Below are 8,442 nucleotides of genomic sequence, written 5' to 3' on the forward strand. Positions count from 1 at the left end.
ACAAATATATAAATTTCTCATTATGAATTGTTATGATACATTTCGAATCACTGGAATTCTTATATAAATTAAAAGAACATTACAATATATCTAAAATAAATATGGCTTATAAAACATGGTATATGGTTCCAAAGCATAATGAGATAATGGTTTTCGTCTTTAATTATGTTAACAAATTTTTAAAATATTTGACTTAATACAACTTAATATGATATAAAATTATTTTTTGGGTATAATTTGGAATCCTTGTTTAAAAAAACGAAATTTTATTTATATTATCATTTTTCATATTCTTTCTGTTTTTAATTAATTTAATTATTTTCTTAAATTGCTTAAATTAAAACAGATAGCCAGCTATTATTTTTAATTTTTGCATTATTTTCATGATATTCATCAACGTTTGTTACAGTATACCATTTTGAAATTAAAATTGTTTTTTATTAAATTATTTTTATATCCTTTCTATTTTGAAATATTTTTCATTTGGATTTATTTGCCATCATTCTTTGAGGCAAAGCATATGTTAATGAATTATTTTTTATCTTGACAATATAATAAATTACATTGTCATTTCCCACAATAACTTTCGTAAAAGACACACCCGCCATCCAAATACTCATTAACAACTTTTACAAGTATGTCTGCAATAGATTCACATGCAGCACATTCAATATCAACATTATACAAATCGAGTATTTCACCAATTCCTTCGGCCAGATTGGTTCTATAAACATCGATATCTCTGTTCTTACGCGACAATTGACATATTTCATCATATATGTCTTCAATAAGTCTCTCTATTTTGTTTTCTGAAAATTCAGAGATTAATATTTTTATGACTAACCATTTTTTCAGAGTTGTGCCGATGCGATTTTTAAGTGTATGGAATGTTTGATCGTTTTTAATTTTTATCATTTTTTATATATGGGGCTTTATTAAATGAAATGTATTTAGACTACTAAATAGTCCGTATCATCAAATATTTAGATTTAGTAGATAATTTATTGAAATTCATGTGGTATAATTTATCATCAGACATAATTGAAGGCGCAAAATTATTAAATTATTATTGGTTTTTTGTGTACTTTTAGAGACTATTTTATTGGTGTTCCACGTTTTGGGTACATTAAGCTTTATGATCTTTTTAATTCATAAGTAAATTTTGGATTTTCTCTATAACCACAACTTTATTGGATTCCCCCGTCTACATAATATATATACTCATTGATATATCCTTCTTTTTTACAGTTTTTTCGATATCTCTTCTTTTTTCAGGGATCATTAGTTCAAGGGTTCATTAAGTTTTATTCAAGATGCAATTATATCTGATTTTAATATGGGAAATATTATTTTATTTATTTATCGGTTAATTTTCTTTTTATCGATTTTATCTATTTAGACGTGTTCAGCGTGTTGGGAATATTGCACAACTCCTTCATACATATTTTAAAACCTTGTCTGATCTATCTCTATCAACTGCTCTTCTTCTCTCAAATGAGATGAGTTCACGTGTCTTGCGGTGTGTGAGAGTTTGCATCCGCTTCTACTTCGTCCAGGATTTTTAACTCCTTAATTTTTGTCATATATGTTTTATTATGCAATTGTTAATATCATAACTTGACAAAGTAAAACAAAAGTATTCTTAATACCATGTATGTTCTACTTTTAATATAAAGAAACAAATTATATGCTATACTGGTTTCCGCACATAGAATTTAAAAAAATCTTTAAATTTTTTAACCTTCAGTTTCTTCTATATATATCTATCCTTAATCAATATAGACTGAAAAGGCTTTTTCGTTAAACTAAACTAGGAACTGAAATTGTTAAGAAACACGGATTATGGCCTTCATATTAAATTTAGCATACATTTTGTATCGATTCCCTCTTTCTATTTTATAATTTGGCTTTTTTATACTTCTTTTTTTTTGCATGGCTTACACAAATGATACCTATAACTAGCATATATCGTTGAAAACTAGATCTTATAAGCGAAAATTGATTTTTTTTCTTATTCTTACAAATGGATATAAGATGCATCTACGTGTATATTTATATTTAATGCCTTTAATAGACATATTATTATTTCAAGGCTTATTAGTTTAAGTGCTTTCCATAATAATTGTTAGAACGTATGCTTAAAACAAAATCTCTAATCATTTAAGACAAGATTTATTCAATTTGTGCACAGATCATTTTATATAACGGCATCATATTAATATATTTCTGTTCTTATATTATGTTATTTTGTCTCTCTATTTCCATTATTTATTTCTATAAGTATGTTTCACCATTTCTTCTCAACAAATCTCTTATATTTCAGTAATTTACTAGATATATTCTTTTTTTTTAATGTGTTGATTTTGATATTGTAGTTTTAGATTTTCTTTTCAAGCATAACAGTTCGATTTATGTCGAATACCACATTTTGTTATGCTTGGTTATAGCCTCTTACCTTACATTTTCTCCATACCTTTCCTATTTTCAAGACCTATCAGTTCGAGGATTCTTACCACTATAATAGTTTATATATTTACTAGACTTGTGAATGTTTATATTTATAAAATTTAAGAGGCTCTCACATATTATCGCTTTTATATGTAGCTGACATTAATTTAGAACCGCATGCTTTTTAAAATAGTTTTGGGGTAACTGGACATTTGTTTGTTTATTATTTACAAAATAGAATATTTGGGTGCCTTACATAAAAAAAATGGTAAAGTGTTGAAAAAGTTAGATTAAAGTGTGTATAAATAAAGCTCTAACATTCCACAAGACACTTGAAATCATCTCATTTGAGAGAAGAAGAGTAGTTTTTGAATATAGATCAGGAGAAGGTGTCAAAAGATACATCAAGGAGTTGGGCAATATTCCCAATGAGCTGACCACGTCTAAATAGATAAAAAGAAAATCAACCCATATATAAATAAAGATATGACAAAAAATTATGGGCTCGACAGACCATATGTTACATAAAATAGCGATCAAGTGATATATTAAATATTAAAAAATAAATGATTAAATGACATAAAAACAGCATTCTTTCTTATTAGGTAAATTATTATATGCATGCAGAAAATCAGAGTTGGAGTTACATTATAATAAAAGAGATGCTTAGAATAAATTTTAATATTAAAATTCATTTTTGAATATTTTTCCACTATCAATCGTATATCCGCACCTTTTAAAATCATCAGAAGTATAAAAATCCTTTCTAAAAGTAAGCCCGATACCTTTAATTCTTGCCTCGAACTCTTTAGAAAGGATATATTTACTCAAAACTTGTAACATGACTTTTTCATTAAACATCTGATCAAGAACATAAATAAGGGCTTCACAACCAGTATTAATATACTTTCCAAATTTTTTTCGTAAAATTTTTTTGACAGCATATTTCTGTGTGTTAATAAAGCTTTCAAGGGCCATTTCAATGGCACTATCGATATCATCTTTCCCCACAGTTTCTTTCAATTTCATTCTAGCAAAAGCTTCCGCCATTCTTATAATCCCTTCAATATGTCTTGCTGTGATTGGTATACTTCCGCTCACCATTGATTCTCTTCGCAAATCAGAATACATTTTCGATATTTTTTCTTTGTCTATTTCTTTTAACACAGGGGTGATGTTGTTGCGCGCATATATGATATATTTTCTTAGAGTATCTTGATCGATCATTTGTGTTTTGTTGTTCGGGATCGGGTCGGTTATCTGTATATTTTTGTGGGATTCTACTATGAATTTGCCCATTATTTCATCTTCACTTCCTATACTATCTCTTATTACACACAAAATATCAAATCTACTGACTATCGGATCACTTAAATTTACATTTTGTGTAAATGTGAGGTTGTTGTTGTATCTTCCTTTTTTAGGATTGGCAGCTGCTATTACACTACATCTTGCATGTAATGAAGCAACAATACCCGCCTTTGATATTGATATCGATTGTTGTTCCATAGCTTCGTGAATTGAGACACGATCAATGTCATCCATTTTGTCGAATTCGTCAATAAGACACACACCTCGATCAGCAAGAACTAATGCGCCCCCTTCTAGTGCCCACTCCTTTGTCATTGGATCTCTACGAACACTAGCAGTCAACCCAACAGAAGAAGATCCTTGCCCAGAAGCAAGAACACCTCTATGAGAGACTTTTTCAACATATCTAAGGAACTGACTTTTTGCCGTTCCAGGATCTCCTAAAAGAAGAACATTAATGTCACCACGTATAACATGACCATCTTTTTCCTTTCTTTGCCCGCCAAACATCGACAATAAAAGTGCCTTTTTAACATCTTTGTGTCCATAAATAGAAGGAGCAAAGGAATCAAGAAGAATATTGACAATTTGTGGATTCTTACTAAGACGAATAATTTCTTTAACATCTGTACTGAGATTAACCTGATCCTCTTTCTTTTCAATTGAAATTGCTTGAATAATCGTTGAAAATGTGGGGAAACCTCCTCCTTTTTTATTAAAAATACTGGAATATGTAAATGTATTCTTATATATTCCAGTGACTTCAATTTCTTCTCCTGGTTTGCACGAATCAATCAAATCAAATGTTAAATGAACTTCTTTTTGTCTAGGTAACCTTCCAGAAGGAACTGATCCCGGAACTTCTTGTACTGAAACCTTTTGAAGATCCTTATATAGTGTTTCTGAAGGAAGAACGGAATGTGGCCCTTTGGATTGGCATACAAGACAAACATTGCTTATACCAGATTCGAATGGAACTGGCCCATAATGATTTCCACAGCGATGGCAAACATACGTCACTATGTTCAGCATTGGAAAAACTGATGATCGACGCGTAACTACTCCACGAATTTTCACCAATGTGCCTAAATGAATATTCCTCAAAGATCTAATATTTTCAAGAACAGGAACATCAATTATTCGAATATGAACAACCGGTTTAATATACTTGTAATTTGGGAAAAGCAAAGAAACCAATTCCATAAGTGCAGAATCAAAAGCTGCCATGAATGATTCAGCTTCACTAATTAATGAAGAAACAAGAGATTCGCATTCTCGTTCAAGAAGTAAATAAGATACAATCAAACTTTCTTGATTATTCGTGCACATTAGTTTAATCTCTTTGGTAAGATTTTTGTTAAGAAAAGAAGAGAGTTGAGTTTTTAATGGTGAAGAAACATCAATCGATAATATGGGTAATTCTTCACGTGTATCGGGCTCGTATTGAAAATCTTGGGTCGGATTTGTGTCTTCATCTTGCGTCCTTGCAAAAAAATCATCCTCAACGACATCTGTCTCATATTCATCAAGAGCTGGAATTTTTTTGTAGTCATCATAATAGTTTGGACCAAAAAGATCTTCACCGCTTGATTCTGATACATTTGGATCTTCATTTTCGTGGTCACTCTCAATGCGTCTTTTTCGGGCCATTTATATACGGGGTATGAATTTAAAATTATATATCCAGCTATATCAATATATAAATTATTGATTGATTTGAATAGTTGAATGTCTAGAGTTAAATATTCCAAATTTCTACAAATAAATGATTCAATTCAAATAGTTTACTCTAATCGGCACACGGAAATTGTTAAGAAGTATTCCATTGGAAGAAATAAACAATAAATATATCATCAATGCATATATTATCAGCTGTTCTGAAATTGAGAATGAAAAATATTCGAAGTATGACATCTTGGCGAACGAACTTGGTTTAATTTACAAATGTAAAACAAGAATAATACTATATGTAATGACTTGGGATGGAATGGTTACAAAATTCTGTAAAAAATATTTAAGGGGTTGAAATTTCGTGCATACTAAAACCATACATGAAAGCTCTCACACTTAGCAAGACGCTTGAACTCATCTCATTTGATAGAAGAAGAGCAGTTGATGAAGATAGATCAAGGGAAGGTGTCAAAAGATGTATCAAGGAGCTGTGCAACATTCACAATGGGCTGACTACGTCTCAATAGATGGAATTGATAAAAAGAAAATTAACCTATAAACAAAAGAAATAATTATCAGGCTTGGAAAATTTTAATTGCCCGATTTATACTCGTTCTTTCTTTAGGTGAAAAGAAAGATTTGTGAAAAGATTTTTTTAAAAGAGCCTAAAATGCATAAACACGAAAACAAAAACAAAAGATTCACGAAAAAAAAACAATTTTATGCACAGATACAAATATATTGTATATACTTAAAATCGGTAGACATTATTTTTTAATTAAGATTGTGCATAAAAAACAGTAAACATCGCGGCATCTATTTTTTAAATTTGCCTAAATTATCCAAATTCAAGGCATTTAAAAAATTTAATAACACACTATTATTTGTATGAATGTATTTCCTGTGCATTTAAAATTAAGAATTTATATAACCAATAGTTTCGGTTTTTATCTATTGACACTTATTATTGATCATGTTCTATACTTAAAAAAATAGAGCATATGGACATTAGTATATAAATAGTGACATAATAAACCAAAAATAATATGGGGCCAGTCGATATTTTACATAAAATCCGATGTTGGACCAAAAAAAAATTATAAATACTCACATCAATATATTCAAACGCGAAAATACATTTATTGGGTCTACTTGAATATAATATCATACACGCTTATTATTCAACTATATCTAAGTTTTATTTACGTCAGAGTCAGATAGTAGTTCAATAAAAATTTGCGCATTATTTATATATATTTACAGCTTATTATTAATAATTCGAATCTTTGAATTTATAATCAACTTATTTGTCAATTTTCACGCGAACCCAAGGCATAAAATTTTGCTGCATAATAGGATACTTTAATAAATTTTATATTGTAGCAATTATAGATTTTAAGTGTTTATAATTCTACATAATTTTTTTTAAACAATATAATCGGAAAAAAAAATATTTTTCAAGCACAATATTTTTTTGGTAAAATCAAAAGTAATTGATCACACAAAAAAAATATATGAATTTTTAATTGTTGTAGATTTTATAAAAGAAGGGCTGAAAAATAGAATATGTCTTTTAATTTCTGGAAATAGGAAAGCTCACGCATCATTTTTTAAAAAAAAGGATAACATTTATTAATTGGGGACTCGTTCTTAGCAATTAGTTAATGCGTATTTTTAATACAGTTGTATGTCTTTAATACTGCCAAAAGCACGAAATAACGTATAATATCACATTGAAAATACATAGTAATAAAAATATTTTTTAATTTTAGGACATTTTCAAGTTCCTTCAATTTATAAAGAAATTTAAATTCGTTCTTTTTTTTCATAATAAAGGTTTTTTCAACTAAAACCGGGTATGAATATCATATAAAATTTTATAATGATGAATTTTGTAAAAGATTTTTCGTCTTTATCTCTATATTTCAGGGTTTTATTAACTTAAAATTTATTAAATTCATAAAAAATAGTTAAATTTTATCCTCATAAATAATATTCGAAAAATATATTTATTTTAATTGGATCTGAGCAAAAGTAATTTAAAAATAAACTATTGATCAATGTTAAATATATAAATTTTGCATCAAACTATGCGATAAGATGCTTAAAACATAATAGAATAGCTAAATATTATAAATAAAACAATAACTGCAATTAAAGATTTTCATAATTCTTTTTTTTTAATACCATTTATAGTGACATATATAATGGCGGTTTAAATGATGCTGTCACCCATATGATAATTCAAGAGGAAATCAATTGAAGAGTGGAATTTCTTGTTATAGATCGCAGCTAAATATCTGAAAAAGCCATTTATTACTATATTTAGTTTCCTATTTTTTTATTACTTTAATATATATGTCAATAATTAAATTTAATTACATTTTTAACAAATAATTCAGAATGATATGCCCGCACAATATCAATGCAAAATAGCCAAATAAATAAAAAAATACCAATTTGTTTATATTGGATAAAATCATAAAATTTATGCTATTGTATGATATAAACGCTTACTAATAGGTAAATATCGTATGCCTTGTTGAATGCTCCAACGATATTAACTTTGTTAAAATCATAAATTAAATTTGTATCATATTCTGTTAGAACATTCTTTAAAAGACATAACCAAAATATTGAATTTAAAATAAATTAATCTTTCAATTACGACTATAAACTGGGTATTGCAATCTTTATGCAAACACTTCCAATATATTCTGTAGTTACACCATCTCTTGATTTAACTTTTGGTTTTTAAAAAGATGTTTGAATAATACAACAATTGTATTGTCAAAGAAAACCCTATCTTAAAAATTTCGTCAATTTTTGACTCTTTTAGATTTTCTTGTAGTTTTATAAATAAAAACGACATGAAAGAAATTTTAAAAGAAAGAAAACTGCAAAATTGTAGATAAATACAAAAAAACCTTTTATTCATGATAAATAAACAGAAAACCTCATTCGAACACAAAAAAGACATTTTAAAAACATTTTTTTTGAATGCAAACTAAG

The 8,442-nt window shown here is 27.9% G+C and overlaps 1 pseudogene; it reads right to left on the bottom strand.

Moving 5' to 3' along the window:
- Positions 1-629: 629 nt before the first annotated feature.
- On the bottom strand, positions 630-5,409 carry LOC147065820 (DNA replication licensing factor mcm2 pseudogene; annotated as a pseudogene).
- Between the last annotated feature and the right edge of the window lie 3,033 nt (positions 5,410-8,442).

The sequence above is a fragment of the Rhyacophila brunnea genome, unplaced genomic scaffold (genome assembly GCF_057557595.1).
Source record: "Rhyacophila brunnea isolate RB1 unplaced genomic scaffold, BYU_Rbru_1.0 scaffold_54, whole genome shotgun sequence".
NCBI classification, from domain to species: Eukaryota; Metazoa; Arthropoda; class Insecta; order Trichoptera; family Rhyacophilidae; genus Rhyacophila; species Rhyacophila brunnea.